This window comes from Neodiprion virginianus, chromosome 6 (genome assembly GCF_021901495.1).
Source record: "Neodiprion virginianus isolate iyNeoVirg1 chromosome 6, iyNeoVirg1.1, whole genome shotgun sequence".
Taxonomy (NCBI): Eukaryota; Metazoa; Arthropoda; class Insecta; order Hymenoptera; family Diprionidae; genus Neodiprion; species Neodiprion virginianus.
Window position 1 is genome coordinate 21,644,178 of NC_060882.1, and position 16,586 is coordinate 21,660,763.

Here is a 16,586-nt window from a genome sequence, read left to right on the forward strand (position 1 = left end):
TTTACGAAAATTATTGGCGTCGGGAATAAACTTAAAAGGGTTAATGAATATTCAGGAACGAACCCATAGAACGTTCCGTTTGTCACCGTGAACTTCGATCTGCTCTCTAAATAATGCAAAACGATCACAAATAGCCGTAGAGAGCCTGGGCGCTGGTCGATCGGGTCGTGAAATATATAAACGAAGGTCAGCCCGAATATCGAACAGTGTGGTCACCTCGGTATTAGCGAATTTAAGAACGGTTGCAGAATTAGAATCAATTCAAAAAAGTCGAGGCAAAAAAGTATCGAAGAAATTAAATGGCTAATAAGACCAGTTTTTTAACACCTGCGACAACTATACTGATCCTCATATTTCTTATATATATATATATTGATCGCTGTGAAAAAAAGATGTATGGCTGTAGGTAATCCCGGTTCTGGAACCATTGTGCGGAGTCGGGTTTTCGGTGAAAACGAAAAAGCGGCGGAAACGAGGCGATATGACTCGCACGTTTTATGTTGGATATGTTTTTGCACGTCGAGCTTCGTGTGATGCTTTCTTACCCTGACACACCAGTATTACACATGATGTGTGTATCTGCGACCGCAATTCTTTTCAACGATGAAGACTTTTTCGATCTTTACGAAATTTTCCCTCCCCCCTTTACGGTTCATAAGAATTCGTTTTATCACCTTTCAGCAGAGAAACGTCGTGGTTATCGCGAATACGAAAATATCTGCTGATAGTAGATTGAACTTACGTGACAAATTGTTTGTTTGATAATTCGAAGTGGGTGCAAGAGTGATGAAAAAAATGCTTACGCAAAAATCGTATCTGCGATCCAATCAAGTGTGATTGTTTTCATTGTTTTCTGCTTATCGACGATTTCGAAAATGCAAAATTCACGTTGCAGTTATATTTTGAGTAGGTTTGCGAGCTTAGCCCCTGTACCTAACTGTTTGACAAATGACGATGAATGGCAGACTTTAGCGAGGTGGGCTTAGCGCAGACGTTGACGTCTTCATAGATCATACATTCATGTTTCATGCTCGATTTACATACACGTATGCGTTCTATGTATGCTTGAACGCCAGTTGGTCTGAGCGCTGAGTGGAAGCTTTGAGGGTCTCAAGGAAAGGAGGGTGAGACGAGGGAGATACGAAGGGATAGAGAGATAGAGAGAGAGATAGAGAGAGAGGCATGAGAGAAGGGGTCCGCTTGTCCGGGAGACTCGGAGGCCCTTATCTCTCTAATAACGCTTTACATACAAATTAGGAAAATTAAAGGAACGAAATGAACCTATGTTTTCGAAATTAAACCAGCACCAGATACCATCCGCGTGCTCCTCTGACTCGTCAAGTTTTACTTGTTTTTACGATGCATCATCGTACGCTACGAAACGAAAGCAATAAATGCCTGCTCACCTGCCACGATGCTTCAGGACCGACTGAAGCAAGAATAATTTTCAGATCTTATAACGCCATTTTTCCAAGGCTTTTCTTTGCATCAGTGCTGTTCGAATCTTTTCGTAATTTATTTCCCTCATTCTCGCTGCAGGCGTAATAATTTGTTAAAAAATTCACACCTGTCGAACACACAAATTTTAGGATTAATAATTAATAGCTCCGCAGGTTCGAAAGATCCGAACTCCAATTTTCAGCAGTTCGACCGAATGATCGAATCGAGAGTAGGTACGTTTCGTGAGGTGCAACTCGACGCTTGTCCTGATTCTACGAGACGTGCGACTCTGCCGTTGTAGATATAACCCGCCGAAAGCTGTTTCCATCCGCTGTGTCGGTGAATTTATGGAAAATGGCCTCCGCAGTTTGAAAGCTCTTGACATCGGATGATCGCCTCGTTCTTTACAGCCCACGGTAATTTCTGTGACGCCGTATAACCTTTTCATACGCTTTCGGGGGTGAGACGAAATTGTTGACGAGGGAAGGACGAGTCTATAACAAACTCCCTGGCCAATAATAACGCGAGGGAATAATAATTCATCATTCGGCAATCAGATCGATGTATAATATACGCTAGACACGTGCAGTTGGTTTATTCCGATCGGCCAGAAATCCAATTTCTGGCCGATCGGAATAAACGAGAAAAGACGGGAAAACAGGCCTAACTCAACGACCTACTATTACGTAGGTTTCTTTATTTCAAGAGGGGCAAACTAGCTTCGCGTCGCGACGCTTTCCGGCGCGGCGTCGGGGGAATAATAACGAGCGGGAAATTACTTGGTTGTAGAATAATTCATCGATTACCTTCCGATCGTTCAATTTTCTCACTTTTATCATCGATGCGCATTGCCGCACATGCATTCGTGTTCGGGAAACATTGAGACAACGTATATATAATACAGATGATCGGGTGTTCTGCTCAATGGGGCAACATATTTTTCTCGGTATTTGATACGTAACCGATGGTTTTTACCGCTGTGCCAGAGTCTGCAGAATTATTGATGAGACGAGTGTGTGTGGCGTCTCATAGCTCGAGACGTAAAATGAATCGGAATTTTGTAACAATGTTGTATTCATCATCCGTGTCTCAGGCTTACACCTTCTGAAAATGACGCTCACGCGACGTGAAATCCCATGATTACCTTTCATATTTCAAAGGTATATTTATTTATCCAACTACGATCTTCGATATTCGGAAATTGTAAAAACTGCGTTGAGCGTCATTCGTCGGATATTCGCACAGTTGTAATTCAGCTCGACGGCATATCATTGGACTGACATGATGATTTGCAAAATTTCGATTCACGTCCATGGGCAACGGGGTCTATATACAACATAACACCGAGGCAAAAATATTTTCGAACAAACTCCGCTTTTTATGATCTTGAAAACGCTTAGCGTGCAATTGAGATAACAGCGTCAACTAATTAGCGCCTGGCTAGGTGCACTTAAAACGAAGTTAACTACACTCTGGTGACGTAAGCAGACCACCAAGTAACGAGTCGACCTCTTATATCTGGGTCTCGCAGATGTACCGAGAAGCCGAGAGAAACAGAGAGAGGGGCAAGAGAGAGAGACACGCAGAAACAAAAGACTGGAGAAGGAAGAAGAGTTGTAACCATGGAAACTCTCACGTAGACGCCATGTCTTCCTTCCTTAACCTGACCACCATAATATCGGTTCAAGGTAGCTTCGAGCTTTATGACGCACGGTAGAAGAAAGGCATCTGGTTCATTTTTAATGCTCGTGGAACTTCGTTACGCACGCAAAAGATGGGAGGATGAAAGCCTTCAATATGGGAGGTTGAAAAATTTCGAACTTCGATCCATGAGTCTTTCATATCCGTTGTTTCACTCTGCACTTTCTTAATTTTATCATCAAGTTTCATGAAATATGTTAAAACTTTGCTCAGCCACATTTCGAACTCGTTGTGTGAAGTTGAATAATTGCGATGTGTCATTCATTGGTTTATCTCTCGAGAAAGTGGAATTTTTTTTTTTTTTCAAGTTGTGAACATTTGCTTTCATTCAGATAATTGTTGTGCAGATATAATCATGAAACAGCGATGTTTGTACTACACGATACAATGGGTTATACAATGAACTGGATATGCAGTAAATAAATGTCTTTCCTAAGATATTTGCTCTCGTGCTTTTCGCGATTTCAAAAGAAGCGTCGAGGTCAGTCGTCAAGATTTCATGGCGGAGATAAGACGGAAAAGAAAAAAAAAAGACAATATCTTGTTCAGCGAGAACGAGAACCGCGGTACTTTTATACGGTCATAATTTTATTTTTACGTTCATTTCTGTTTTTCTTTTTTTTTTTTTTTTTCCCCCACCAGAGAAATCCGAGTGTCGTGAGTTGAATAAGGGTCGAGTTTCAGCAGTTTGCAACTAAAATTGCACCATTTTATCTTCGTACAGATAAAACGCGGGTGGGTTATGAGTAGGTATAGGCTTTATATCAAGTCAGTTGGTGTATAAAAAAGTTCTTCTCACAATCGCTCACGGCACAGAGCATCTAGAATTACAACAGCTTATACAGCTTATATTGTTTTTGATCTACCCCCGACAAAGTTCGATACTCGAATTACGAGATTAACCCCAAAACTCTTCGGCGGCTCTACTCGTGCAGTTAGCAGGCGTGATGGATGTGCCTCCGCGTAATGTATACACATACACATTTCATGTATATGCGTGTGTTTGCCTGTGTGTGTGAGTTATCAGAAAATCCTGAAACGGTCGAGAAATTCTGGCGTCGATTTATATTACATCACGTTATTTTTTTCTATCCAACTGTGTATAATCACCTTGGCAAAGATCAATCCTCATCAATCTTGAGATCAAGTAGAAATTTTCTGCATTATCCATAGTTTGCGCCCATCGACTCTCTCTCTCTCTCTCTCTCTCTCTCTCTCTCCCTGTCTATTTTTTAATTTCCGCACACTTTTTGCACTTTCGTTGAATGGTTTACACGAACCGCCAACTTATTTTACCGAACGGAAACGAATCCTTCCGCTTCTCATTCGGAAAATTTTGTTAGCGGCTTGTGGAAATACAAGCCTTATAGAATTTCTTCACCGGCTTGGAAATCTTGAATACAATTCCCTGCTTTGCAAAACTTTATTCCAAATCCTCATACAATGTATTTTCGCATTACTGATTCAGCTTGTTTTTTTCGGTATTATACGTACCTACATACGGAAAAATCTTTTCTTTTCATTTTTATTTAATGTTAAATTCACCTTTGATCGCGAGTTTAAGCAATAGGAAAAAATAATATTAATGGGAAAAAGTTGAAAAAACGAATACACGTTTCGGTTGAATAAACGCGCACTTGTGACGGATGGACAAAAACTTCTACACACGTGCTTCGTGAATTTTATTGTTCATTTTGACGCATAGAGTGAAATATTCAAAGGCCTTCGGTGATATCAGCCAAACATTGAGAGGCAGGCTTTATAATATTTTCACGAGATTGATGATTCCGAAAGGAAAAGGATACGCTTCACGATTAGGTTCCGGCTGTTCCGAACTGACGCAGATCAAAGTGTTGGGGGGGTAATTCTACCGTGTGTGAAACGTGTGCGTATTAATGCTGAGAAATCTTAGTTAGCCACGTTTCGCAATTAACCTGATAAATCAAGCCTCAATCTCGTTGCCGCGATAAATGACGTTAACCAAACAAGGCACAGCCTGGAAGTACGATATCGGGCAAGTAAGTATAACGATTCCGGGGTTGTGGAGAAGTCGTAAAGTTTTGTGCTCCAATGTACCGCCACTGTTCTCGCTCCTGGTATTCCCAGCATGCAGCTTGTAACACGAACGGATTTCATCATCTGATCGAAAGGCGAGGTGCGTCGGTTATACGACCTGAACTGTGAGCTGTAAACGTTATACGAGCGAAATTGCGAATCCTGCAGGAATACTCTGATCCTGTGTACGCGAATAATCGTGCAAGTAATACACGCCTGACTGTAAACTGCGCGGGGGTCGAATGCCGTTTGATATTGATTTTTCACGTGTCCTTCGTTGAACCGCTGTGTGGATGTCATTTGACACGCATCAAACGATTGAGCTCATGAACCGAACGCGTTAATGCGCGATTTGAATCGCCGAGTATTTACAGGGGTTGAAAAATCCATACTTGTCTCTCATTCCAGTCTTCGACAAACTGCAGTTCGCATCGAGGCTTCGCTGTGCTTTCAGAATCCGTATAGACAGCGGGGAAAATTTTCTCCAAGATCTGCAGCATCGATAGACTTGTCATTTTCATGCACGTTTAAATAAAACTCTTCGTCGTGGGTAACAGCGTCGAATACCGCACGGTTTTCTTCCATCTCGCATAACCTTGCGATAAAGAATCGAGACGTCGTGCCAAGATGGAAGCTTTATAAAGCACATCTAGTATTCGATATTCAGAGTGCGTTTCAATTCACATATCTAGGTACAAGTCACACATTTTACAAATACATGATTTTCGAAATTGCACTCTCTCTATAGTATGATTGTGGAAAAATAAAAAATTTTACCTAAAGTGTTTGAAACTTGAATAAATCTTCCACGAAAAGAATTTATGAAGTGAAATTTAAAAGAAAGAATCGGGCAGATACGGAAAAATTCAATCCGTTTTGATAATTTAATATGAAGAACTTTTACCGTATAAGGCAAGAATGAAATTGCTGCGACAGCAGTTAACTTCTCGGTTAAATTTTATGGAGATGGGTGAAAATAATAGGTAAAGAAAAAAATAGAATTGGCTTTGAAGAAGTCTCGAGCTGTCTAATACACTTCATCTTCAATGAATTTTCCACCAGTTCTGGCACAAAACAAAGGTCATTTCGTGCAGATCTTCACGGATTCGAAGGATGCTCGCAGTTGTGAATTGATGGTTATATCTTCTTGCCAAAATTATTCAGCTACGCGAGACATTGAAATGAGAATAAGTCGATCGTTTCTAGTCCTGATAATTAATACGATCCTGGTAGTTGAAGAAAGTCGTTAGAAAAATTCTTATTGTACGCTGCTGAAATTTTGTAGACAGGTATATTCGTGGGAGAGATTAACGAAAATATTTTATTATTAATCTTGGTATATTATCAAAGTCTAATTTACTGTAACATAAGCGCTATTTATATCTTCTAGTTTATAGAGATCTTACATCAAAGAATGCGTACTTTTTAATTCACAATTCAGTGTCTCAAATTCTAAAGATAACGATTCCCTCTGGACGCATGTTTTTGACCTAATCTTCTATCTCACAGCTCACATGCAATTGTCGACGCTTCGTGTAGGGATTTGATTGGGATAGACTTTGATTCCCGGCAATTTCCGTCTAAACACTCCAGAACCGGTAGAAGACGAGGCGAGATACTCGTCCTTACGCGACAGGAAACGCGCGGGGATATAATACAGATGAAGTGGGAAACAAGGGCGTTCGGTTCAAGGCTGAGCAAGGGGCTTGAATTCTCTGAATGTACAGACACAGAGAGGCGTAAGAGGGTTTCGAATTCAGCCCCGATACCCTCGCGTTTATCAATTCCTCGACGTTAAAAACCGAGGCGACCGTTAATATTGAACCATTCGGGTAGCGCCGTGTGTCGGAGGGAGAAAGAGCTAGCTGCCTTGAAGGCTTTCTTAACTTCATCCGGTAGGGACAGCCCTTCGCTTCCTCTTGACTATCACTTATTCATCGCAAATGTGATAAGGGTAAGTCCGGCACCGTGGAATTCCCCTACCGACAATGAAGGGGTGGATATCCATCTCCCACTTTCCGTCTACCGACAACCTTGTGCCGTTATTAATCGCTTAGACACGATCCTCGAATTTCTGCAACCGATTAAACTTCTCTATGATCATATTGTATGCAATACGTATATGTGTTGCGTTGATGCTTCGTCTTCGATTGCTGTTATTTGGCTAATCACGGTCTCGATTTTCGACCCTGCCAGAGATCGATGCACGGTTTCTTCCAATTTACGTTTTTTCGTGCTCGAGCTTTTCTCTTTTTTTTTCCATTTATTTACATCTTGACTCGCGTCGCCCCATCTCGATCTGTCTTTTATTCTTGTGAATCATTCGGCTCGTCTGACAATGTAAAAGTTTATTGTATTTGCAGGAGTTGAATCTCATTCCAGTTTCATGCCCCGGAATCATTGTTAGGGGCTCTCAGTTACACAACGCGCCGATTCGAGAAGCGATACTTGTTACGCTGCTCGACGAGGGGTGAAACCGAATTAAAACGTTTCCGTAATTTCAAGTTTATTTTTCCTTGCTTTGTTCCCGTTCTTTCATTCTGGATCCCTTTTTATACGACGTATCAAAAACGAGTCAGAAGCATGGCAAGATACTTTATGATATTACAATTGATGAAAGAGTTACGGCGATGAATTTGAATAGAATGACACTCAATGGGAGTATAACAATTTTATATAATAAAACTTGAGTCAAATTGAATTCAACCCAACTTGCCTTGAATATAAATTCTGTATAAGTTAACTACGCGCTCGTCCAAAATAATCAATTCCAATACTGATAAGTATTTTTTGGATTCTTATTTTCGCCTTCAAATTTATGAAATCTTCGATCAAACGGCCGCTAAGTCTCGCTAGAAAAATCGTTCAAAATTTTCTTCAATCTCTTTAGACATCTTCAATGATACAGTTTTCTCGCAATGAAATTGTCGTTGATGAATTCAATCCGTCGTCTATCGGCGCGAGTTGCAGGATGATCGCGAGTCTGACCATTTCGTGTAATATACTATCAAGCAGCACAACGCGATGCACTTGCTGCAAAATCGAACGCGTATATAGTACACGATGCAGCAGGCAGACCGATTAGGTTTAGTGCAATTGTGAAACGGAGATGCCCGCATGCTGCTTCGAACTCGGGGCTCAACCGAAGCTTTTCGAAGCGTTTTCCCAACGTAATCTGCTCATCCTGAGGTTTTAATTAGCGGAAAAGCTTTGCTTCGATATATGCGAGATATTGCTTTCTGCGAGGCACTGTATATGAGTTTTCTTCTTGCCGGTTGAGAGGAGAGAAAAATTGTTAACTCAGGCAGTCGGATGGTCGAAGAATTCTCTTTTTGCTCAATTAAAGTCGCATCGTTACTCCGTCTTTTTTTCACTAGCAGCTTCGCTGACTTCATTCGATTGAAAAACGACCATTCCACCACCTTCGCTCTCCAGCTGTTGTTTTCTCTCTCTCTCTCTCTCTCTCTCTTCTTATTCTTCTTCTTTAATAGATTTTACCTCCATGTTTTTCATCGACTGCTGCAAATCGTAGAGATTTACCAGTTTTATTTTTTGCATCAAACTTTGATGATCTCTTTGACAAAATTTACCGATTCGATCAATCGACAATTGTTATGAACAACCATCACGTTTCTGGGGAGAATATAGAGATAACCTATAAATGCGGAGACGAAGGGAAACGCGATGACAGTAAACAGACCAGGAGTTGAGACTTCTCAAGCAAGTTGGTTGGTGAGGTAATCTCGTTAGTAATAAGTAATATTTGTTTTGTTAAATTGAAATAATGGGATTAAGAGTTTTTGCGGCAAGGTGACACTTTTCTTTTTTTAGTCTCTATAAATCTGTAGATTTCCACGAAATAGATATATACGAATCTCATTACGTCTTACGTTAACAAAGCGGTTTTATATATTGTGGAAAAGTTTTCCTCTTGGATTATATTTTCAACTTATAACGAAGCTCTGTACGGTTACAAGTCTTTCACTGATAATACGAATCAAGTTTCCTTTCGGTACCGTGATTGGTTATTAGTTGATGAAACTAAATTCCATGAGTAACTTACTTATGGGGTGATTAAAACGGCTTTAAAACCAACTTTTAATTTCGTTTCAATCTTTCGTTATATCGAATACACGTGACGAAAGGTACAAAGCTTTACGCAGTCGATTTAAAACCATTTTAATTGGTGCAAAAACAAGTCGTCGCGTTCTTGTAACTTTATCTTATATTGTTATAACGCAGACGATGAGGATTACATGTTTCAAAGTAATTGGCACGTGTCTCATGAATAACAAGGATTTGTTCTTGTTTTTTTTTTTTTTTTTTTTGTTTTTTTTATTTCACTCACCCAACGAGCGTGCTTGATTTAAATTATTATAAATTTATTATACCTTTTGGGGAACATTTGGGTCCGCCGTCTGGTTTCACGTGAGGTCAGCCGAGTCCGTCGAGGCACTGCAACTATCACACTGTAATTCTGTTTGTTCGTAACCGCAATACTCAGCACCAGCCGCGTCATGTTTGAGCAATTGCATTTCAAAGTATTGTTTAGAAGGGCACTCGAATTCGCTCATTTTTAGGTATGTGTTGATGCGTCTGTATTTAACGATTAAAAATGGAATTGGTATGCTTGTTGTACGAATTTACTTCTCTTATATCCTTTGTAACTTTTGTCGCGCGAGGGGATTGCTAATTAGTTTTATTATTTTATTTCTTTTTCTCTTTATACTATCACTACTATAATCGTTAATTTTAGTTTAATTTATTTAATTATTCACTTTCGTTTATTCAATTATCTAACAAGCTTCTTACAATATTCACTCGAGTATTGAGAAATAAATGTATAATTTCATATGTATATGTAAATAGGGTGGGTAGCTATATTTGTTATTATAAAGAGAGAAATATTTTAATATAACGATTAGGTACTGAGGAAAAAATCTATTTAAATCTTCAACGTTTATTTGATTTACATTTATTTATTTATTCATTTGATTATGCCGTAAGTTTTAGATGCACGTTACTTATCATTTCATTTATCAATTCATTTTTTTACTTATTTATGATCAAGTTTTCAAATTTTAGAATTATTGTGTTTAATGTTATTATACCGTTATATATATAATTCGTATAGGATTATTACATGATGGTGGCTTAAATTTACGTTTGGCATTAAAATCAAACGATATTTTAATCGTTATTTTCTCCCGACAATATATTTGTCTCAACAGTTGACATTTTTATCGCTATTTAATAATTGTTACGGCCACTTTATTATTGGGGTTTCATCAATAGTATCTAGATTCCGGTAAATTCGAATGAAAATGCCACGTTATCCAGAAAATGAATGTTTGTATAGCGGTTTGCCTTCCATTGCTGCATATTTACATAATACGGCCCGAATCTAATTACAAAAGTACCAGATCGTGAAATTAACACACTCCACAGCGCAAATAGTGTATACGTATATTAATTATTTTATACGGTGGTAATTTTTCGTTTCTTTATATATAATTATTATTTATTCCGCGCGTACAGATCGTCGAAACGAAAATATGAGCAAAGAAAAAATGCAGTAAGATATTAACGACGGGTCGTTTATTCAAATAATCAATTCAATTTATGCACCGATTAATTTGATTACGTTCAAGATAATTATTCGGCGCCCAAGGGCAAACAGTAATTTTATCAAATGATTCCTGAATTTGTCGAAGCATCTTTTTATATTATCAACATTTCGAGGCGAGGGCATATCGGCTCGAAATTTCGCCAACAAGTTTCTTCACATCGTAAATCCGGCCTTCGCCAATGAAATTGAACCAGTTGTGAGGTGCGCTTCGATAGAAGCGCACAAGTCGCAGACTCCCATTGAAATAATGTTTATCTCCAAGTCGCAATTTAACACTTATAACTTTCATTCTGATATTTCAATGAAAATACAACAACACTGTGTACGAATGTCGTCGGTGAGAGCGTAAAACTACCGATCTATCTTTAACATCAACGGTGAACATTCTCTGGAGCGTTGATCGTCGAACATTAATATTTCTTCTCCACGAATTTGGCCGACTCGAAGCGGAGTCGTTTTACTTATTTGCAAACAGATTGATACGAAGAAGATTTTCTCCCCACCGGATCAAACGCTAACCGAATTCATTAGCGACCGTGTAAAATAGAGGATTCCAAAAAATAATTCCACCCATGAAACTCCGCCTCGAATCCGACCGTCTCAGCAGCGATTCCTCACCCCGGAGGAACCACGGACGACTGAACATCCCCCGCATGCGAGGAGTCGGGAATACACACGGCAGACAGCGGGGAGCCGGTCCGTGGCTTGCGTCCGCCCACCCTGACGCTCCCGGTGTGACTGCGCCGCGCCTCCGACGTCCCCGTTTCCACCCCCGAACCTGCTCCTGGGGGTGGCAGGACAAGGACGCCGGCGGAGAAGCGGCCTGTTTTCACCCCCCCCCCCCCCCCCCCCTTCACGCCGCCGCTCGTCCTTCTTGTATTATGCCGCGTTCCTCTCCGAGGACGAAGTCGTATTAAGGATCTTCTCGCTGCCGCACGCATCGGCTCAAGAGAGAATACGCGCTTCTTACGGGGGTTTATTTTACGCTGCGACAGCCATTCTAACCTCTTTTTTATCCCTTCATTTTTTTCTTCTCTTCTTTTAACCCCCCCGCGTTTCTTCTCTTCGTTCGGTTCTTTACTTCGTACGCGCGTTGCCCGAGTTACGAGCGATCCTTCATCCCTCGATGGTGTATTTCAAATTCTAAGATTATCGTGTGGTCGTTAGTGCGGTAAAGTTTGAATCACAATTCATTTACAAAGGTTACAAATTTTTCGAAACAAATTTAATATCGCTGCGACGGTGAAATTTTTCGTTGCACGTATTATTCGATTTATATTCAAAGCTCGTTTACCATCTTGGAGGGATTCCCTGCATCGCGAAGAGGGTGAGAAAGTCGAGGGTAAATTCAGACCTTGGCTTGGCAGTTTCGCAGTTTCTTAGATCTCACGACATTGATCTCAACGCCCTTTTCCTCACAGCTTGTTGCGTGCGTGGATTAAATCTTTTGTAGCTCGTTTTATCCGCGGCTGTTTTCCGGGTAATGAAACTCTCGGTTAATCTGATTATCAAGATCGGTCCAGCTGAAGAATGAGGCGGTTTTACAAGCAGGCAAAATCTGTGGCAATTTGATGCAGCCTCCGGTTGACCGCCAACTCGACCCTTCGAAGGACACCTCCATTAGCAAAGTTTCTCAAAGTTTGATCAAGGTGCGGCGACGGCGGCGGTGACGACGGTTCCAAGTCGTTTGTGCGAGTTTGAAGAAAACTACAAGACTCATCGAATTACGTCGAGGATCGCAGCCGGCTTAGCGCCAGGGTCAACACAATCGCTACACGAAAAACTTACAAATTTCGATTATACTATACCGTCGTTGCAAAGCTTTGCAGGCACAAGTCTGATGACAACATCGGATTTAGAGCTAACTGAGCGGAATGCCGTTTGTCCAAAAACTGGGATGAGAAAAGGACGAGGAAACCTGGGACAAAGTCCAACGTTTATGTTGGATCAGGATTCCTACCCTTTGATATCTGTTCCGACCACCGGATTTATCTTTCGGATTTGAAAAACGGGCTTATATATATATATTATTATATATTATATATATATATATATATATATATCTGCATTAGCCAGTGTGGTCAGGATGGTAAACACGAAAACTTTGACGGACGGTGTGGAGGAGGATTCATGATTGAGGAAAGAGGAGAAAGTATACAACAAATTTGTTTTCGCTAGCAAATGAGAATGAGCCCTCAGCTGATGGCACGTGTCTGAAAAACTTTGAAAGAGATAAAAATTGAGAAATGTTTTAATTTGCTTGGTCAAATTAATAATATCCATGTACACGAGTTGTTTATTGTTGGGATAGCATCCTAAAATAACAGCTTCCATCCCGTGGTTGAATCGTTCATCCGATTTCTGAACACGTGAGTTACCCGATATCTGCATCTATCGATCTATCTCGGCACGTTGTTCGCCAATCGCATCGGTAGAGTGGCTAAAATCTCCCTTCTTCTATTCACGGACGCAAGCCTTTACCTCTTTAAACGCGATTTAGGGGAATCCAGCTTTCAACAAAGGCGCTTTCTCTCTCTCTCTCTCTCCCTCCCTCCCTCTCGCCATTCGGACCGTCGTTATCATCCCACGATGCAAGCCATTTAAACTTTCCTCCACGGACCGTATACTCGGCAGCCAACGTATATTAAATCCCGGTTTAAGCCCCACTCATATAAACATACGTGGCATTTCGAATAACGTATGCGACGTCATGCCTCCAGGCTGAAAGTACTTATTGTACTCGTTGTTACACGCGCTGTCGTCGCCTAATCGTTGCTCGGGCAGCTTCGGTCATGGATTAACATCAAACACTCGGCACGCGTTCGGACATTCTTAATAGAAAAATCAGAACTAATATCAAAGGAAAATAATCATACTTGCGATCATTCATTCAACGAAGAAAGACGTCCGGATTAATTATCAATTCGTTACGAAGCGTGTGGATATTACGTACTGTTGAATTTATTCATCCCAAACTGTGAAAATTTATCAATTAAATGATGTAAAATTTGATATGTAGGCCCACATCTCCGATATTTACAACATATACGTATATGGTATAATCAATAACTGCATACATCGAATGTGATTTCACAGCCAAACGCGGATGATCGGTAGATTAAACGAATCTCACCGATGAACATGGATGTATGAAATTGTTTGTCTCAGGTAGCCAGACTGGAACCGTTTTTAAATTTCGATAGATTCGTTCGCCGACTTGTTTGCCAAGTCTCGGCAATTCAACTGTGAATTTTTTACTTTCCTCCGCGGTCGTTGCCCATGCATAATTTTCCCACTTTTTCAAACTCCCGACGGACTTTAACGTCGTGAAGAAAAAATTCTTACTCCAGCCCCTCGAGGTTTGCTTTGACGAGGCAGAAAAATACTTTCACAAACGAATTATTGTACGACGTTGAATCTTCAATTCCAATGATATCGCACTACGTGCCAACGAGGCTTGTAACACCGTCAACCTCTCCAAGGATCGCAAGCTTGTGGAGAGGGTTTTTCTTTCAAATATGAATATATCTTTACAGCCACGCTTAAGGGCGCACAGCAAACGGCGTGACGTCATTGGCTACGTTACACTTGTTGCGGTGCTTCGTCAAAGGTCATGCAAACAGAGAAATTAAAGGACCTTTCGTACGTCGGCGAACGCCGCAAAGGGTTCAAAGAGACCTTGAGGGTCCTTCATTTTGCTTAATTGCACGGGAAACCCGCTTCATAAGGCTTCTGAATTGCCCTTGAACGCAGAGCGAGCTTGTAGTTTTAATTATAAAAAATTGTGCAGGTCACACTTCGTAAGATGAGTTTCGAATTGGGATTTCGAAGGGCGAACTTCAAAAGCGTCGGCGGGAAATGTTTGCAATTGCCCGGTCAATGGCTCTCCGAAAGTTCGGGACGGTCTTTGTTCGATCAAGTGATGCGCGGGTCCCAGGGGCTGCAGGTACATTGAAAATCAGGAATAACGTTTCACGGCTCGACGAGATTTATTTCAAGTGATTTTCACTTATTTTCCAGTTCTATAATTCACTCGATTCGACGGAGTTTTCAATCGATTTTCACCTCCTTAACGGTTTCGAAACGGCTTAATATTTGATCTTCATAATCGTCAGCAAATAGAAAACTCCGCCATTGTTCAGAATAATTTCTCTTCGTAGACCCGAGTAACGAAATGTCCTCGCAGGTTGTAATAAAGTGCGTCGTAGCCTTTCTACGCGTTCGATAATTGCGTGCAAGAATCTTGATAAAGTGCAAATACTGAGTTGTCGTACCGCAGGTATCTATGTACTTTTGAATTTCTTTCATTTATTTCAGCGAGTAGTGGTTAAAAAATTACCTCAAACTACGTGAAAGTGAGTTGTTTCGTTATTGTTGTTATTACTTATCTACTTTGTTTTTCTCTTTATTGTGTAAAAAATCTCAGTGCATCGTGGACGGAGGTGAATGTCATATTGCAAATAAAAAAAATGAATATCCGACACTCCGATGTCGATCAAGCCCAAATTCACAAACATTTTCCGAATGACAAATATCTGGGTAAAATTGGATTTAAGTACAGTTTGGAGTTAGCAAAGTTTCCCATGAGTTTCTCGTAATATATCTTATAAAGCTAATGAAATTTCGTTTAAATTACGAAAAGTCGAAAATCAACAACATCTGACTAGGTGCGAGGTCAGTTCGTTTTTCACGTCGTTAATTCGCTTGACGTCAAATTATGGAGTCAACTCTCGTTAATATGGTTTGGTTTTCATCTGCGGGGTGCCGCGACATTATTTAGATTTACTTTACATTTAGGTGAGGAAAGTTTGAACGCGAGTAGATATCCTTAAATCTTTTTGCTTTCATTCGGTTGAAACTCGGCCGTATACATACATTATACATACACGTGCCTTTTGCTTTTCTTCACATTTTTAGCAAGTATATACACACATATATATGCAGAGCCTCTCGTCGTAGCTTCATAAAATTCATAGTCAGATTACGTGGAAGGGAGTTGAGGATCCTTGAGGTGAAGATAAATTGTCTGTTTTATTTTTTCTCTCTTTTTCTCACCCCCCTCGTTCACCATTCGCTTCACCCTTCTCTTCGTTTTAAAATTCAGCTAGACATTGCGCTTTGAATCCCGCGGGTAGTGACGATGGCTTTCAGCTAATGATTTTATTCGCTTCTGTGAACTTTAATCTGGAAAGCGAGCTCGAGATCCTAAGACAGTGATGTGCAAGTTGACGAAGCAACGATGAGTCTTTAGACCGAAGTTGGTTTTAGAAAAATTCGTCACTAGTAAAAACATAATATTATAATTTTAGAATAAATTCAAGATACATAATATGCGGCGTATTTCTACATCGCAGGTTGTATGTTGTAATACTTTAATCCAGATTAAAATCATCATCCGGTGGCATCGGCGGCTTTGAAAAAAATTGTGCAAGCACGAAACGAATGATTTCACGTATCTTAGTAAAAGGAAAAAATTACGTAGCTGAGGTGAAAAAAAAAAACGTAAACAACGAAAAACTTTTTATCGACCTGCAACGCGCGCAGCTTTATTTGTGGACGACTTACGAGTTGTAATAAACTTGCATCGCGCCAAAACTTTATTACCTAGCTGGCCCTAGTGCTTGCATACTGTAGACATATATTTACTATACGTATATACTTCGCATTCGACCCAGACGATAATTCCAAGTTTATAACCAACAACTAAGTGACTGTTCGAAGCGTTACATGCATTTGAAATTCTCTTGAATTATGAAAGGAA

General features: G+C 40.3%; 1 protein-coding gene and 1 long non-coding RNA gene across 4 annotated transcripts in view; one reads left to right on the forward strand and one right to left on the reverse strand.

Moving 5' to 3' along the window:
• The window catches only part of LOC124307886 (small conductance calcium-activated potassium channel protein), a 155,171-nt gene that overhangs the window by 72,717 nt on the left and 65,868 nt on the right, over nt 1-16,586 (reverse strand). The window contains exon 1 of one of the 3 annotated variants that reach the window (XM_046770045.1): nt 9,588-10,048. The exons of the other annotated variants lie outside the window; for them this stretch is intronic. The gene's annotated coding sequence lies outside the window, so the exon portion shown is untranslated. Of the gene's footprint in view, nt 1-9,587; nt 10,049-16,586 lie in introns of those variants that run through there. 3 annotated transcript variants of the gene reach the window in all.
• LOC124307892 (uncharacterized) overlaps nt 1-16,586 on the forward strand; it is a 159,237-nt gene that overhangs the window by 58,128 nt on the left and 84,523 nt on the right. The window lies entirely within an intron of this gene.